The 19749-nt window shown below is 39.9% G+C and overlaps 1 protein-coding gene across 1 annotated transcript in view; it reads right to left on the bottom strand.

Annotated features, from left to right (window-relative positions):
* The window catches only part of LOC131687449 (Krueppel-like factor 12), a 517717-nt gene that overhangs the window by 426063 nt on the left and 71905 nt on the right, over positions 1-19749 (bottom strand). The gene's annotated exons all lie outside the window — the stretch shown is intronic.

The following is a 19749-nucleotide window of genomic DNA, read 5'->3' as shown; positions in this document are numbered from 1 at the left end:
CAATTTGATTATGTTGTGAAATTTCGATGTTGAAGAATTGAAGATTTGAGAAAAACGGGAGAACAAATTATTTTGTGTATGGCTGTGTAATTTATTTAATAAATACTCGAACTTTAAAAAAAAATTTGAGAAAATTAAAAACATGGTGAGCTGTAGCTGAGAAATTTTGTTGCGCGTGCACAAAAAATTATAGTTATTAGCAAAAATCTCAACCCTTCAAATGGCAACGTGTACTGAATTATCCACCGCATCTTTACTAATTCTGATTGCCAATGAAACTTCAGTTGAAACATTCTCAGCACAGGGCAACTGGAACCTTTGGTATAAGTTAGGATAAACATTATTTTTGTATTCCCCATCAAGAGTAGTGAGTCTTCGGAAGCTATTTTTCCGGATTTAATTTGTGAGTATTTTTGGAATTAGATCGAATATTTTCCATAAAAGTTGATACCAACACAATGCATTTTCAATAATATCTTCACAAAACGGGTATTCTTAGACAGACATAGTGACATATTTGAATATATACTTCTTTCAAAATCCAATAGAGATAAGAAGAGTTTAAAAACACACGTGTCCAAAATTTCCATCTTCAAAAATCCATATTATCCAGTTAAGTCAATTATCTTTCTTAGATAACCAAGGATTTCCTTAACTATAATGTATATAAATCTTCAGTATAGAATTGAATTAAGTTGTAGTTGATGTAGTTTACGATTTGAGGTCATATGCTTATCAATAGTGCAACGTTTCGAAGGGATATTCTTTCATCTTCAGGGGTTAGCAGGGTTTGAACATAAATTAGTTATAGTTTTCTCGTAATACAAACATGTTATAAATTTTTGTAATACAAACATGTTTTTTACATTTCTTATAAAAGAAATGTATAGAATTCGCTCAAACTTTCAAGATTTTTTCCGAGGCCCGGAGGGCCGAGTCTTATATACCAATTGACTCAGCTCGACGATTTGGGACAATGTCTGTGTGTGTATGTAACGGACAAATTCTCATTCGTGTTTCTCAGCAATGGCTGAACCGATCCTATCCAAACCATCTTTAAATGAAAGAACTAAAAAACAGTAAGAACGCTATTAATTTGTTTTTGATTCTGATGTTTAGTTTCCAAGATATGAATGCTTGAATGCGTAAAAATGGCGTTTTCGGAAGTTTTTTTTAATTATCTGCCGAAATTGACAATATAAATTACCAATTTATATGTTTTAGACAGCTTTAACGAATACCTTTCGAACAAGCTATATATTGTTTAAATCGGACTATTATCAAAAGAGATATTTAACATTAAATGCGGACGAAAGATTTTTATCATTTCCCATTGCCAGAAATATGACCAAAAACATGTAATCTATTATTAACGCCAAAACGACTTATTTTAGGTCAATAGTATCTTCGGAGAATTTAATGGAGGCAATATGCCCTTTTTTGGTATTGTGCTTTTGCTGATTAATCACCCTATGAGTGAGATATTTTCACAAATTTTCTTGGAAGTGATTATATCGAAATGATGCCTTCAGCAAATTTGTAGCTCTTACTTTTGCGAATAACTTTACTGAAGACTTCAAATATCTATTTTAAATACTTTAAAAGTTATGGCTTGTTGTTTGTGGATTACTCTTTGTCGCCTATTTATTGTTCAATATAGTAATAATCCATTGAAATAAGCAAAACATTCATTCGATAAAACGAATTTTGTATTTCATTTTTCTATCTACAACCGCTAGAAATAATCACCGAATACTTCCAAGTTGTCTGGAAGGAACTTGATAACTTATCAGTGCAAAAATGCTCATTTGTGCGAACCTTCTGACTGCAATTTCTCTAACTTATAACCATCGGATCGATCTGAAACATATCGGAAAATGGAAGGCGAAATAAATAACTCCAAGCAACGGCGTAGCCAAGAGAAGGTTTTGGGGTTTAACCGCCCCCCCCCCCACCACACCCAACAAAAAAAATGGATTGAAGTTGAAAATTTATTGATGCTGACTGATTTAATTCAATATTACAATAACAATTATCTGATCCGTAGATTGATAATCTGTTGTTGTAAACATCATGAGGACTTTTGAAAAATTTTCGGAATGGGGTCCTGATATATAACTGATCTATTGGTCTTGATTTCACAGTTGTCTAATAGCATCAATATCAAATTCCTGCCTGAAAACATTCCAATAGAAAATTCCAGAGTTCTGAAATCAATCATAATCCTCAGATTTCTTTTCAAATTGAGCTCGCTTTTGTAGAGATGTACTGTAATAAGGGTCTTTATTTAATAGAAAGCGAAGTTAAAATTGATTTAATGTCTATGAAACATAGAACTACTCGCCAAAAAGTTAAATTTCAACATTTGCTAAAAATGTTTTTGCCTTTCTCATTCACTCCAAAATTTGTCAATCTAATCCCGACCGGGAGGGCCGAGTGTCACATGCCAGTCGACTCAGTTCGTCGAGATCGGAAAATGTCTCTGTGTGTATGTATGTGTGTATGTGGAAAAAAATGTGACCACTGTTAATCAGAGATGGCTAGATCGATTTGCACAAAGTTAGTCTCAAATGAAAGGTACAACCTTCCCATCGGCTGCAATCGAATTTTTTATTGATTGGACCTCCGGTTCCGGAGTTACGAGTTGAAGAGTGCAATCACACAACAAATTCCCATATAAACCGAAATGAAAAATTTTCAAAATCAAATTTGTATTTTGGATGCCAAACGACTTTAAAATGCATGAAACATTGAGATTTGATGTCAACTCGAAAAAAATATGTTTGACAAAAATTGATTTTTTTGGACTTTGGTACATTTTTGCCTTTCTCATATACAAAGGTTACGCAATCACTCTAAAAATCGTCAATCGTACCGGCCCGGAGGGAGTATGCAGTGAGGAGTTGCTACTTTAAAATTAAAACTAGTTTAAAATTTCTTAACAAGTTGAAAATTTTCGGCAGGACCTGGACCTCCCGGATCTCTCTCCATGATCCGGCGCTGGTTTCAAGCGATGTTTCAGTATCACATAGTATGTGCAAATCGTACTGAACATGTAATATTCATTTCCACCATTGTATTGAACATAACCAGCCAGGGAATCGTAGTCTGGACAAATGAGAAAAGCACAATTGCACCACTAGGTGGACTAAAACAGGTTTTTATTTTGGGAATGCGTCGAGTTGAGACGAAAACGTAATATGATTAATAACGAGGATAGCACTTTCCGAATGTAGAGAGAAATTTATGGAAAATGACGATTTCCATTCGACTCTAGCAGGTCCTGATCGTTTTTGATAAGCATTTGATTTTTGTTGTATGACCAATTATATGTATAGGTCAAATGTTCAAAAACAGTAATTTAAGGTCAAGATAACATCATTTTGAAACCGCCAATTTCGGAGGTTTAGTATCTTCGATGAGTTTTACAAACGTTAAACAGCGCATCATTTGATAAAATAATTTTGACGGTATATCGTCCAAGAAGTATTTATGGTGAATTTTCTCAGGTTAATATTCATGACTACAATAAAGTCTCAACAAATTCGCTAAAGACACGAACTCTGTTACTATTTTCTGAAAAATTAATTCTGCATAATTTTAAAACTTCAAAAAATATGGTTTCGGAATTATGCCGTTTGGACAATAAGATCGATTTTCACCAAACCCCCACCAATTGTAAAATTGGTATTGTAAAAAACGTAAGGGCGATACTTCAATGCTGATAGGTGGGACCAAAAAGTAAACAATCGCCAAAGGGACTATATACTATATATACTATCATTTTGTCAATTTCAATAGCAAACACAAATTTTAATTTAATAATTTCGAATACTTCATGAAGTTTTGGGTTTCGATCACTGAATCATGCAATCTAGGATGTAAAAAACACAATAGTTCTTAAATAGGAAATAAAACCAAGTCTGGAAATATTCGCTGTTGATTTTCTTTGAATGATGTCACTGCTAGTATCGCTTTTTTCAAGAAAAAGCATTGATTTCTTAGTTCTCAGTCGCGTTGGAAATTTGAGTAAAGTATAAACTTCAAATCGATTCCAAAAAAAAATTTTTTTTGGCTCAGTACAATATACATAACCCCTTTAGGAAAATTCAGTTTTCCCACCACAATGCATTGATTGAGGAATTTAGATATTTTATTAACAGAGCATTAGCAATAATTCGTTTGTATGTCTATTTTATGGGCTATTTTTTCGCTTTCCCATTGATTTGGTTTGAGATTTCTAGCAGTGATGTTGTCCTATGCTGATTTGAGCGAGTCCTGCCACTATCTGTTATCAAAAATATCGCGAAGCATCAAGTTCTAAATGTTCTCAAACCATATAATATCCGCAGAGAGTGATAAGAGTTATAAGAAATGTCTCATCACACTGTTAGGTGGATTAAAAGCGTTTTTTTTTTTTAATTAAATTTGCTTCTGTGAGTGGCTCTGCTCTGCACTACGATGCAAAAAAATTTTATAGGGAAACAGCAGACAAAAGAAGTTTCGTCGTCCTAAACCTACGTAATTACGACGCGTAAATCGAATTATATTGGATATAAACAAATATTTCGGATTAGTAGAACATCTTATGGCGCAACCTAGAAATTGAGACGAAAAGCTAATTGATGTGTGTTGGGGCAGTTGCCATGAACACAAAGAGTGAAAGTGGGGGAGGAGCGTGTAATGGGTAATGGTTAGCGTCGTGACACTATTTTTGTATTTTTTCAGCATGGTCAAAATAGTCTAAATCTTGCAAAACGAATCAAAATTTCACTAAAAGTTTGGGATTCAAAAAGACAGTGATTCTCGGTGAAGCAAATGAGTATAATATGAGTATGGATTACATTACTTTAAAGTGTACTTATCTATAATTTTTTGAGAAATAGTTCATTCATTATTGAGCGAATTCACAAATTGTTTTAAGAATCGAATTCCCTGAATCACGAAATAAAATAAATATTCGAAATCGATTTTGTTATTGAAAATTAGAAATTCAGGAATAAAAATATAAAATGTTTCATATCTCCGCCGTTCACGAATGAATTTCGACAATCTATAGCTTAGTGGAAAGGTATTTCTAATTATTTGCAAACAGTTTGACTAATTTGCTTTGCTTAAAAGTTATGTGCTTCAAACATGTTATGTTTGTACAAAATCACCCATATCCCACGCACCCAAAAACAAAAGTAATAGCGTCTAATGGTCACACGTTAGGCCTTTCATTTGAAACTATTTTCGTTAAGATAGTGTAGTAGTGACATTGTTTTCAGTTTCAATGTCAATTGGTCTTCCCAATAAAAATTTAAAAATTCAAAATTTTATCAATAGATATTTACTTCGTAATTTATTCTTCCAAAAACAGTTAAATTTCGGGCCGCCCACTCGTTTCTCACATCTACGTACTATCTCAACTGAAACGTACTGCTCAGCTTCGTGACCACGAACCTATTTCTTTTACCGGTTTACAGCTTTAAATTTGAATCTAGTATTTCCGCTTTCATCCCCAATGCATATGTGCAACGAGTTAAAGACTGGTAGTTTAGTTTAACAGCAATTAGGATTTATTGGGATAATTTTCACTCAGGTGGTCCAGGGATGACTGTATTCCTAAATTCAACAGTAAAACCGACGCTGTTTAAGTTGACGGCACTCGAACCGCAGGTTTCAAGTTCTTTGTGCACGGGCTTTCGAGTGGTAAGACACGAGCTATCAATGGACTAGGTATTCAGTCGTTGGGCCTGTTTCAACAGGGTCGGCGGTAAAGCAGCACGCGAATGCACTTGATGACGATCTGCTGCCGCTAAATAAAAACTATTCAGCACAAAACCCCGTTAAACGCTATCGCTACAGGTTTTTCGCGATTCTCGGCGGTCTTGGCGGACCGACATCGGATGGAGTGTATTTCGAAAATGTGCGAGCGATGCACCAGAACCATCAATGGCATCTCGGTTGCCGGCAGTGGTTTATTTTAAAATTGCGTTTGCTCTGTTGTTGAAGTTTTAAAATCGCTAGAAAATGGTAAAATACCAATTCAAGGATAAGAAATGGTTTATATTAAGAGAACTTTCAAGCACATTTTTTTAAATACCCAATGCGTTATTCCAATGAACGGAGCAGCCCTGGCTTGAAATTCGTAAGAAACGAACTTTGTTGCATTATTATTACTGTTTTCATCTGTTGTTTTATCCTGTATCGTTCAGCACACTTATCGTGCGAATAAAGCCCAATCCGGCAGACGGAATTGAAATCTGCTCGAACGACAATCAGTTGGATGGAAATATGGTAAAATTTAAATTAGCGACCGCGGTAATCGCGGTCTCACGCACTGGGAAAAGCATCGATTCTCTTCGTTTGGTCCAGATTTGGCCGTCGGTTCGGAACCTGTTTGTACGGCATAGCTGCAATTTTTACATGCTTTGGCCGACGGAGGCGCGGGGTTGAAATCCAATCCCCAGCCGTAAATCGTCTTTAGGCCGTCCGGAGTGAAGCCCGTTCGCTCGCGAACTATTCATCTAATAAATGTAAATTTTTACAACTAGGCTTTTAAAGTCAATTTGTAGACTAATTTCCATACGGTTGAATGATAAATGCGGTGCTGACATGAACACCTGATTTGCGAATCAGTGTAGCCTGTGGTGGTTTTGACTGCCCGTTGCGTTGACTTGGTAGGTATGCTCCTCCCGTTTCGTCACCTTGGGCCATATTGCGAATGCAACCAAATCGGTGAAATGCAGTTGCAGCCGAGACAGTGATTTATTGAATGGCGAAACCTGAACTTGCTGTACCTGTTCTATCGTTTAGGTGGAATATTCCGAGTTCCGTGTAAAGTTAAGGACCATTCATAAATTACGTAACGCAATAATTGCCATATATTCACTCCCGCTTTCCGTATGTCACAATATGTCATAGATATCCCCTCCCCCCCCCCCCTTACTTCCACTACCATGTAGCAAAAGATTTTTTATTTTTTTTTCTTCGCTAAAATCATTTTACGTCTCGCTAAAGCTTAGTTCCCGTCTCCCATATATGTCACAGAATTTTATACTACAAATTCCTACCCCTAAATCGTGACATAATTCCTAATAACTTTCTTATTTCATTCGCGGTGGGCTATTCACTATGCTAAATTTTGTTCTAGCTATTCCAGCGCGGCGACAGCCAAAGCTTGTGTCCTGTCGCCCTGTGTGTGGTTAAAATGCGTTTAAACTGCTGCGAATGTTCGCCATGACATTTGTTTTTAGGCACAGATCCGTCCCTGTTCGTGAACTGTAACAGTTATAAATTTGTCTAAGCGTTTCTTGTCATCATACCCATTTGTTTAAGCAGCAACTGCAAGCACTATTCAAGGCATTAAATGAAACCTGTTTTAATCTACGTAGCGGTGCAATTGTGCCTTTCTTCATTCAAGACCACTGATGATAATGTTTAACATTCATTTTGAAATGCCTATTATATTTTTTTCTTTTCCAAACATCTGCTTTTTAATAGAGACTCGGCCAGTTAAAGTTTTTATGGTAAGGTTTAAACAGCTTCAAAAGCCTGGTCTATAGCATATTGGGATATTGACTCACTTTCGTGCCTAACCATTAAAAACACATTTGTTTGCCCTTCATCCCCGCGGAACTACATCAAGGTATTACACCTGATTCTATTTTTGCTCGCACTTTTTTGCAGGATTTTTTTGAACAGTTTTGTGAAATAACATGATTTTCATGTTTAAAATACATATTTCGATATGCCAATTCAATGATACGATTATCCCGTGAAAATTAACCGTGCAAAAAAATCCGCGCTATTTCGAGAAACCGTGCAAACAAAATCCATGTTGTTTCGAGAAACCATTCATAAAAATATCCGTGTTATTTCGAGAAACCATGCAAAAAAAACGGCGTGTTTTGTGAAACCATGAAAAATATTTTTTTCAATAGAATTTAGTAACGGTAGCTGAAAATAAATTGCATTGGATATTTTCAATACACATGGGGGTCTGTCAACGTGTCAAACCCGTGCATTTTTTATTATTATTATTATTATCTTTATTTTTCATCTGACTATTGTCTACATGAAATAAAACTTAAACCTAAATCCTGCAACGATTCCGAATCCGTCCGATGAAGCGGGAGGACGTCTCTCCAAATTCTTGCATCTCCTCAACAGTCGTAAAGGTGCGAATCATTGCCGTTATCGGTTCGTGATAACCAAAGGTTGTCCGGTGAAACCGGGGCTCGAGAAGAGAACCATTACGTAAAGGTCTTAGTGGCACTCGATTGTTTAGCAACGATAGAAGTTTCGAGCAGTCGACTTCGCCATTCAGCAGCTTGGCAACAAATCCCGCTTGTTGAATTATCCGCCGACGTTCTAGAGTGTCCATGTTCAGCAATTTACAGCGATCAGAATATGGTGGGAGATTATGAGGATCGCGCCACGTTAGATTTCGCAGGGTTAATCTAATAAATTTACGCTGCACACTTTCAATCCTTAAGATCCAGTTCAACTGAAAAGGAATCCAAACTACTGAGGCACTTTCTAAAATTGGCCGGACGAGCGAGCAGTAGGGAGCTTTCAGGCAGTACGGGTCAGTGAAGTCCATCGCTATTTTCGGGATAAACCCCAATTGCCTGTTTGCTTTTGCGATGACAGCTGTACGGTGTAGGCTAAATGTAAGTTTATGATCGAGCAACACTCCCAGATCACTGAATCGATCGGTTATTTGCAGAACCTCACCATTGATAGTGTAGTCGAAATTTAGTGGTTGCCTGAGACGGTAGTAGGACATAACCATACACTTTGAAACGCTTACGGTAAGCTTAAAGGGCGAATACGAAATTATTGCGACACATTTAACAGGGCATAACTTTTTTTACCATTGAGTAAAAATCAACCAAATTTTGCACACTTTCTCATTGATGTGTATTGTTTACATGCAGTCAAACTCGAAGTCGTGTTTTTCGATTCAACGAAAATGGAGGTGAACCAACGCGAGTCGAGAGAACAAATTCTTTTCAAACACCTGGAATTTCCTGACCTGTCGCACCGGCAGATGGGAAAAATGTTGAACGTTCACCATTCAACCGTCTCCAGAGTGTTGAAGCGGTTCCAGGAGCGGTTGACGTTGGACCACGGCAAAAGAGCTGGAAGAAAACCGGGACCGGAGAACAAAAAGACGGAAGGAAAGGTGAAGCGGATGATTAAAGCAAATCCCAACGTCTCAAGCCGTGATTTGGCTAAAAAGATCGGCATGTCGCAGAGCTACGACCAGAATGCAAAGAAGAGAGCTGGACTACATACATACAAGGTACAGAACGCCCCTCCCCTGATTCCCCCAGTCCTCCCCGTATTAAAACATACCCAGCCAGTTCAAATGGACCCTGGGTGGTGTATTTCCGGCCCAACACGAAATCGCCCAATATTCTAGAAATATCACGGGAGCTGACTGCTAACTACCCGGCCGTAGCTCAGATAACACGTGTTCGAGCTAATAAGATACGCGTTATAGTAAATGACCTCGATCAGGCAAACCAGATTGCTCGCAGCGAGCGTTTTACGAAACAATTCAGAGTGTATGTGCCTTGTAGGGCAGTGGAGATCGATGGAATAGTCGCCGAACCGGGTCTAAAGTGCGAAGACCTGTTGAAGTACGGGGTTGGTTGCTTTAAGGACCCTTCACTTCAAAAGGTGAAGATTCTGGAATGCAAGCAATTGTATTCCGCAAAAACAGAAAATGATAAGACAACTTATTCTCCGTCAGACTCGATTCGGGTGACTTTCTCCGGGTCTGTTCTTCCCAACTATGTCCTCCTGGATAAGGTTCGCTTACCCGTTCGCCTGTTTGTACCGCGGGTAATGAACTGCAGCAATTGCAAGCAACTGGGCCACACAGCCACTTATTGTGGCAATAAAAAACGGTGCGGCAAATGCGAGGGAGAGCATGAGGATGACGCTTGCGGTGGAGAAACTGAGAAGTGTATTTACTGCGGGGGCCCTCCGCATGCTCTTAAGTCATGCCCGGCGTACAAGCAGCGCGGGGATAAAATTAAGCGCTCCCTTAAGGAACGCTCAAGGCGTTCTTATGCAGAAATGCTAAAGAATGCTTCGCCATCTGTCCTGTCCGAAAATCCCTATGCTGGTTTGGCTAACGTTGAGCAAGAATCTGACGACCCACGAGAGGGAACATCTTTGGTTAACCCAGGGGAATCCAGGAAGAGGAGAAATCCAGCCTCCCCTACATTGCCTCGTAAGGGTGCCAAGGTGTCGTCCACTCAGAGTGCGCCATCTACAACCAATAAATCCAACGGAAGTGATGCACAAAAGCCGAAGCAATTTGCTCCAGGACTTGGAAATATTAATTCTAACAAGGAGTACCCACCACTTCCAGGGACATCCAAAACCCCAAGTGTCCCCTTTTTTCAAACAGATACTCAGTCCAGTAGCGGACTAATGAAATTTTCTGACATAGTGGACTTAATTTTCACAGCTTTCAATGTTACTGATCCTCTTAAAAGCCTTCTGATACGTTTTCTCCCTATAGTGCAAACATTTTTGAAGCAGTTGACTACTAAATGGCCCCTCCTTGCAGCGATCGTATCCTTCGATGGCTAAGTCATCGAACGAGGTCACCGATTCGATCACTGTTCTACAGTGGAACAGCAGAAGTATCCTCCCGAAAATCGATTCCTTTAAATTTTTACTAAATAGTTTAAAATGTGATGCTTTCGCATTATGTGAAACTTGGTTAACTTCCGATATAAATCTCAACTTCCACGACTTTAATATAATTCGTCTGGATCGAGAAAACCCCTATGGAGGAGTACTTTTGGGGATCAAAAAGTGCTATTCTTTCAACCGAATTAACCTCCCTTCGACACCAGGCATTGAAATTGTCGCTTGTCAAGTTTTAATCAAAGGTAAAGACCTTTGCATTGCTTCCATCTACATTCCTCCTAGAGCCTCGGTAGGGCACCGAACGCTTTGTAATATCACGGAATCCTTACCGGCACCGCGGCTAGTTCTGGGAGACTTTAACTCGCACGGTACGGTATGGGGCTGTCTTCATGATGATAATAGATCAACATTAATCCAAGATCTTTGCGATAATTTCAACATGACCATCTTAAACACGGGAGAAATGACGCGGATTCCTACACCACCAGCACGCGCAAGCGCGTTGGATTTGTCGCTTTGCTCGACATCGCTACAGTTAGATTGCATGTGGAAGGTGATCCCTGATCCCCACGGTAGCGATCATTTGCCTATCGTGATTTCAATTGCTAACGGTTCAAGACCATCGGAAACAATCAATGTCTCATATGACCTCACACGGAACATTGATTGGAAGAGTTACGCGACCGCGATATCCGTTAAAATCGAATCCACTCAAGAACTTCCTCCGGAGGAAGAGTACAGGTTTTTGGCTGGCTTGATTCTCGACAGTGCGAATCAAGCTCAGACTAAACCAGTACCCAGCGCGAATACCCATGGACGGTCTCCCACCTTGTGGTGGGATAAAGAGTGCTCAGAGCTGTACGCGGAAAAGTCCACTGCATATAAGGCCTTTCGGGAAGACGGGTTACCCGCTAGCTATCAACAGTACGCGTCGTTAGAAAGGCGAATGAAGAGTCTAATGAAAGCCAAAAAACGCAGTTATTGGCGCCGGTTCGTCGACGGGTTAACGAGAGAAACAGCGATGAGCACTCTTTGGGGTACGGCTCGACGTATGCGTAACCGTAATAGTACCAACGAGAACGTGGAATATTCAAACCGTTGGATATTCGCTTTCGCCAAGAAGATCTGTCCGGACTCTGTCCCGGTACAGAAAACGTGCCGCGCCGCGTCTCCTCACGATACCGCGAACGAAACACCGTTTTCGATGGTGGAGTTCTCACTTGCTCTCTTATCGTGCAACAATAACGCCCCAGGGTTAGACAGAATCAAATTCAACTTGCTGAAGAATCTGCCTGACACTGCAAAAAGGCGCTTGTTGAATTTATTTAACAAGTTTCTTGAGGGTAACATTGTCCCTTATGAATGGAGGCAAGTGAAGGTCATCGCCATCCAAAAACCAGGAAAACCAGCCTCCGACCACAACTCGTATCGGCCGATTGCAATGCTGTCCTGTATTCGGAAGTTATTCGAGAAAATGATCTTGTTTCGCCTCGACAATTGGGTTGAAGCAAATGGCTTACTGTCAGATACACAATTTGGCTTCCGCAAAGGCAAAGGGACGAACGATTGCCTTGCGTTGCTTTCTACAGAAATCCAAATGGCCTATGCTAACAAAGAGCAGATGGCATCAGTCTTCTTGGATATTAAGGGGGCTTTTGACTCAGTTTCTATCAACATTCTGTCAGAGAAGCTGCACCAGCATGGTCTTTCGCCAATTTTAAATAACTTTTTGCTAAACCTGTTGTCTGAAAAGCACATGCACTTTTCGCATGGCGATTTAACAACATCGCGATTTAGCTACAGGGGTCTTCCCCAGGGCTCATGTCTAAGTCCCCTGCTCTACAATTTCTACGTGAATGACATTGACGATTGTCTTGCCAATTCATGCACGCTAAGGCAACTTGCAGACGACGGGGTGGTCTCTGTTACAGGGCCCAAAGCTGCCGACTTGCAAGCACCATTACAAAATACCTTGGACAATTTGTCTGCTTGGGCTCTTCAGCTGGGTATTGAGTTCTCCACGGAGAAAACTGAGTTGGTTGTTTTTTCTAGGAAGCGTGAGCCGGCGCAACTCCAGCTTTTATTAATGGGTGCAACGATCAACCAGGTTTTCACATTTAAATATCTCGGGGTCTGGTTCGACTCTAAAGGTACCTGGGGATGTCACATTAGGTATCTGAAACAGAAATGCCAACAAAGGATCAATTTTCTCCGAATAATAACTGGAACATGGTGGGGTGCTCACCCAGGAGACCTGATCAGGTTGTACCAAACAACGATATTGTCGGTGATGGAGTACGGGTGTTTCTGTTTCCGCTCCGCTGCGAACATACACTTCATCAAACTGGAGAGAATCCAGTATCGTTGCTTGCGCATTGCCTTGGGTTGCATGCACTCGACCCATACGATGAGTCTCGAAGTGCTGGCGGGCGTTCTTCCGCTAAAAAATCGATTTTGGGAACTCTCATATCGATTGCTCATCCGATGCGACATTCTGAACCCGTTGGTAATTCAAAATTTCGAGAGGCTCGTCGAGCTTAATTCTCAAGCCCGTTTTATGTCCTTGTACTTCGACCACATGGCACAGAGCATCAATCCTTCTTCGTACAATCCCAACCGTGTCCGTTTCCTAGATACTTCTGATTCTACTGTATTCTTCGACACATCCATGAAGGAAGAGATTCGTGGAATCCCGGACCATATACGCCCGCAGGTGATCCCCAATATATTTTATAATAAATTCCGAGAAGTCGACTGCGACAAAATGTTTTACACTGACGGATCAAATCTCGATGGGTCCACTGGCTTCGGTATCTTCAACAATACTATCACCGCTTCATTCAAGCTCAATGATCCCGCTTCAGTTTACGTCGCAGAGTTAGCTGCAATTCAGTACACCCTTGGGATCATTGACACTCTGCCCACAGATCACTACTTCATCGTTTCGGACAGCCTCAGCTCTATCGAGGCTCTTCGTGCGGTGAAGCCAAAAAAGCAACTCCCGTATATTCTGGGGATGATACAGGAGTCCTTGTGTACGTTATCTGAAAAATCTTATCAGATTACCTTTGTTTGGGTCCCCTCTCATTGTTCTATCCCGGGCAATGAAAAGGCCGACTCATTAGCAAAGGTGGGCGCATTAAATGGTGACATATACGAAAGACCAATCTGCTTCAACGAATTTTTTAGTATTTGTCGTCAGAGGACGCTCAACAGTTGGCAAACCTCGTGGAGCAATGGGGAACTTGGACGATGGCTACATTCGATTATCCCAAAGGTATCAACGAAGCCTTGGTTCGGGGGGATGGATGTGGGTCGGGATTTTATTCGCGTAATGTCCCGACTTATGTCCAATCACTACACCATGGATGCGCATTTGCGGCGTATTGGGCTTGCGGAGAGTAGTCTGTGCGCTTGTGACGAGGGCTATCACGACATCGAACACGTTGTCTGGGTATGCGCCGGGTATTGTGACGCCAGGTCTCAGTTAAAGGAATCCCTTCCGGCCCGAGGTAGACCACCCAATGTACCAGTCCGAGATATGCTGGCAACTCGTGATTTCCCCTATATGTCCCTTATTTATACCTTCATAAAAACGATAAATATCCCAATTTAGCCCCTCTCTTTTATTTCTCGTTTTTAGAGTTTCCTCCTGCCTTGTGGAACCGATCAGCTCCAGAGTGCCACTATGTAACCGCCATCGCCCTTACCACTACGCCTGCATAGAAGGAAACTGAAGCGAGAGCGACTCGAGGTCCGATGACTTTTGAAGGATTCCCCGCGGGTCCGAAGAATACCATCCGCCAATCCGGTACTCGACGACTTACTAGACTGAGGCGCAAATTTATTTCACTGATCCCCCTCACCCCCCCCCCCCCCCCCCTTCGAGCGAAAGTTGCAAGTTTTGCTCTTCTTTCCCTGTCTCTCCCCTGTCCTTGATACAACTGCTGCTACACTGATGCGGAAATAAGCCACCCTCTGAATATCTTGACCAAGCATAAGTTTTAGTTAAAAAATTCAAATTAGTATTCTGTATTCCTAGTTTTAAGATAGCTATAATTTTTACTCTTTATTGAAACTCTTGTCCTCCATTTTGTAAATAGAATTGAATCCCTAGTTTTAAGATTTCTGTGAAATTTCTCATAAATATTTGTTCCCCCTTTTGTGTACTAAACTATATTGTTAGTTTTAAGATAACCGTAAAATATTTCGTAAAATACTATTACTACCTCTCTTGTATATCAAAGTGAATCCCTTGTTTTAAATTTTTTCATAAAAAAATCTTTTGGCCCTCTCTTGTACATTGAATCTTATTTCTAGTCTTAAGATAGCTGTAAACTTTTTTTTTCCTTTGTAAAAAAAATATTTCAACATTGTAACCTCCTAGTTTTAAGATATCCAAAATGTAAAAACATAAGCATTTGGCACCGCCAAGCTAACGCATTTGTGCCTATCAAATAAACGAAATGAATAAAAAAAAGACAATATTATACATTTCTCTTATGTTTATGAGAATCATAAGATGCTCGTATGAAATTCGAACGACTGGCATATGCAATAACTTATAAAATGTTAAGGTAATCGTACAAGTCGTATGTTTTTCATATTAATCTTATGAAAACATAGTTTTTCTACTTTTCTAGTCATTATAAGATGAATCTTATGAATTTCGCTATGTGTTGCCTTAGTGTATGCTATGTTCGAATCCCAACCAATGGAGCGGAAATTTTTTCCACGAGCTTTTATCTCCACTATTCTTTTTGTTTATTTTTGATATGTTTCTCCGTTACCACTGCCTTGCCGAAAAAGATCGTTTACAATAGTTACTAATGGAATGAACATTTAGAAAACCCAAAGGAAAATATTTCTTATTATCCCGTTCCATCTACTCAAATGACCTCGAATTCAAGTACATATAACGCTTGCATCCCATTCACCCGTGATGCCACTCTTGAAATCAAGCAAAACATCTCAATTTTCCACACGACGATTCATACTTTAATGTGCCAGTTTTATCAGCTTTCGAGCGCTGCAATCTGCGCACAAATGGCGCATAGATTATCGCTCGAGCTGCAAAACCTCCTTTTAACCGAGCGAAGACATAAATTTTGCTTCGATCGTCATTCTGTTCGATTCCCACGCCCCACGGGCCCCCATGAACATAGAGAGCATCGCGTCGTTAATCAATCAATGGTGCACAGGCAGCAGCCTTTCCCGGATCGGCTAAATACGGGCATAGTAAAAATTGAAACCATTAAATTAAATTATAGGTTACATAAATCATTAGTTTATTAAAAACGAATTTGGCGAACCAACCGAGTGAGAACCCACACTTCACACCGCAGGTGACAATCAGTCGGTTAATGATGTTTTTTTTTGCTTTCGAAAAAAGAGGATCATCTAAAGTATCACACACGGGTATTGGAAAAGGTGAAGTGTTTTTCAGTCAGTGTTCATTTGGAAGGTTTCATTTCACGTTGACCGTCTACCCTTTACCACCAACCGTGTCCAGTCAGACAGTCAGTCAGTCACTCCGTGATGCTCTAATCGAAGATCGTCATCATTTCACCCGTTACCCATCCCAGCAGTCGAGCGGCACTTGAAAGTGACGCAGGCAGTAACGACAGTCGGGTTGAGAGATCGTACCATCAGAGCAGTCAGCGAAAGGTGAAAAACGGCTAAAATTGAAATCGCGATTATGACTTTTCAGTGCCATCTCCTTACCTCTCTACTGACACCGTTGCTACCGCCGCCCCCGTCTCCAAGGTAACAAAAAAAACAAACGAGCTTTTAGCTGCCCCCTTTTCAGCTTGCAATCAGCGTGAAAGGGAAGATCCCCGGTCCGCGCGTGACACGCCTTTCCTCACGAACCGATGCCCGATGCCGGTGGAGATTGTAAGCTGAACTAAACGGTATGCCTACCTAGATGCGACTTTGCCAACGACTTCGATATCGAGTGGGTGGTGCAGCTGGTTTCGGGTGAATGGATGTCGGCGCACGGAAGATTTCAATGCATGGGAAGCTGGAACGTGGTGGCTTTGTAGATGCTGCAAATGACTGGAAAAGGTCTCTGCGGGTACGGCGTCGGCGGTCGTTCGGTGAAGATGTTACGGTGTTCGGTGAGTGAATGGTGCTCTGGTATGGTTTCTTCGAAAAATAGGCTTTGCTATAAGAAATCGAATAACAGGTGTTTGTTTTTTTTTGAATTTTCAGCCTATAGGTAAAGTTTTGCTGATACGAAATTATACTAATAATTCGGAGCATGAGGTACCTACGTTAAATTGGTTTTATGCAAGACAATCGCAAATGTCAGTATGCAAAAAACGTAGTGTAGATAAACATGAAAAAATCCATTGAAGATTCAACCGAACGGCACGGACTCTTCATCAAACAAGAACTTTCCCCCTCTAAAGATACATATCATGCACACCTAGGCCCCCAATTACATCTGTCGGCAAGTAGTTTGAAAAAGAGACTGATTGGTGAGAGAGGTTTTCCACTTCTGGCGACTCGCCCCTTAACTTACAAGCATCTTTGTGAGGAAGAACTTATCCACCGATGCCATTAACGTCTCTTCAGGTGAGAGCCGAAAAATTAATTGACGACTTTATAACCTACTAGCTACAGCCCTCTAGGCAATGGTCACTCCGACCGTGGTTCATTAATTGTAGCTGAAATTGATACCGAACCGCGTACTTCGAGGTGTTCTCTGCAGTCTTGAGCTGTGACTGTAAGTCGTCAGTCATGAACGGACGGGTTTGGCCATCAGCTAGCCGGCAGCATTTATCACACGCTCGAAAGCATCAACCCGCTGCTTTCGCGTTTGGCCTCGCAAAGTGGCCAGTTGCTTGATGGAAAATATACAAAACAGGAAATGCTTTCGCAGGGAGGGTACAGCTTTAATCACGACATCCATCTTCTAATGTAATTAATGCGAAGTCGTGCTTTCGGTTGGTATGAGGTTTCTCTACCTTTTTTCTGTTTCCCCCATCTTGGGTGGAGCCTCGACCGTCATTATGGGTTAGCAAATTCAATTTGCAGCATTATTTTGGATACATTGTATTAACTTGTTGTTAATCAGCATCGAATGGGCAGGAAATATTTAGCTGTCATGTTTCAAGCTTTAGCCCGGCATGCCAGTCAACTATTCTGGAAGATAAATGCGCATAAATAAAAGATTAATTGAACACAGTGTCAGTACACAGCGGCATCTCGACAACCTCGAGAACTCGATTCAGATTAAATTGTAGCAATTCTGCTCACAAGGTATTTATATGGAACGAATTGTTCACACCTCATTGCTAACGAGCTATACGCTGGTTGGCAAGTTGATCTAAACAGGTCATAGATGTCAGCATATACACCGTTTCAGACGTGACCGTTGTGCGTTTAACGCCTACATTCTGCCACCATCATCAGCGGGCACTATAGGTTGACCTGTTTGAACTCCACAGGAGAGCTGTCGAAACAGGAAACTATGATAGTTGAGACAGAATTTGTCATTTCACTTTTGCCGGTTTATGACATCCAATTTACATATACCGTCCGCATAACAATGGTCCGGGCGATTGATGTTTCCGATAGTGGGCAAGTACAACCTGCCTCCGTCACTGTGTGGTAGCTTATTGGATTTTTTTGTTTTGCTCTGTCATTTTCTGTTAGAAGGGCGCGTCAAGCATGTGGATCGACAGTTCACGATGAACTGTAAAATGCACAACAGTATTCACGGTGTGTTTATTAAGCTTTATTCCAAAAATATTTTTATTTGTAAAAACCGATTTAATCCACCTAGCAGTGAGATGAGACATTTCTTACACATTTCACTATTGGATTAGTTTGCAGAACTCACGAGAAGTAGGCACCCAACTTCTCGTGAGTTCTGCAATCAAATGAATCAAATGAATTAAATGAATCATATGAACCGTATGAATCAAATGAATCAAATGAATCACATGAATCAAATTAATCAAATGAATTAAATGAATCAAATTGATTTAATTCGTCCAGTGAATACAATGAATCAAATTAATGAAATGGATCAAATGAATAAATAGAATGGATGAACAAAATGAATTAAGTAAAAAATAAATAAAATGCATGAATAAACCAAACGAATCAAATAAACAAAATGAGCTGAAGTGATAAAATGAATAAAAAGAAGAAAATTAGCAGAATAAAATGCATTGTTTAAAATAAAAAATTGAACAATGGTAAAAGGTTATGAATTAATATAAAGAAATAAATTGAATCAAATAAATTATTTGGATGAAATGATTAAAACTGAAAATGTAGTCAGATTATTAAAATAAAGAAACTGAACAAAATGAATAAACTGGAAAAAATGAATAAAGTGCATACAATGAAAAAAATGAATAAAATAAGTTAAATGAATGATATGAGTAAAATGCACAAAAAGAATAAACTGATCATAGTGAATCCAAAGAATGAAACGAATAAAATAAGTAAAATGAGCGCAGATGAACAAAACGAATAAAAAGATGCGGAAAAGATTTATGTACAGAATAGAATTTACTGGACCAGTATTTTAACGCGCAATTGAATATAGTAAAGTGAGACGAGGTCACATGTGCTTTCGAGCCCCTTGAACAGAGAACGACGGAGAATGCGATTCGTGAATGAGACAGGTAGATATTTCAAACTTTTTATTTGAATTGAGGTAAATAGTGTGAAATGTCTAGGCTGTATGTCGATAGCATAAAAGCCGTGCATTCAGTTGATTGCAATGCAGTCTATTTCCATTCATCCTTATAGCTTTCATATTGTTTCGTTCGGAATTCTCGTGCAGGAAATATGGATAAATAAGTCCTATACAGACCAATACTGTGAAAAAGAAATGGTTCAAACTACTCAGTATATCCAAATATGGACGACGATAAGTTAGAAGACACATTGTAGTTGCATCCCCCATCGAGAGTGGGTACTTTGGGATACTTCTTTTCCTGGATCTAATTTGTGGATATTTTTGGTCTTTGATCCGTTATTTTTCATGAAAGTTCGTACCAATACAACGAATGTGCAGCTGATACAACTCATGGTTCATTCGCCTGCGTCACGTTCCGTCTTCCA

The sequence above is a fragment of the Topomyia yanbarensis genome, chromosome 3, assembly GCF_030247195.1.
Source record: "Topomyia yanbarensis strain Yona2022 chromosome 3, ASM3024719v1, whole genome shotgun sequence".
Classification (NCBI taxonomy): Eukaryota; Metazoa; Arthropoda; class Insecta; order Diptera; family Culicidae; genus Topomyia; species Topomyia yanbarensis.
This window is presented reverse-complemented; position numbering and strand designations above follow the sequence as displayed.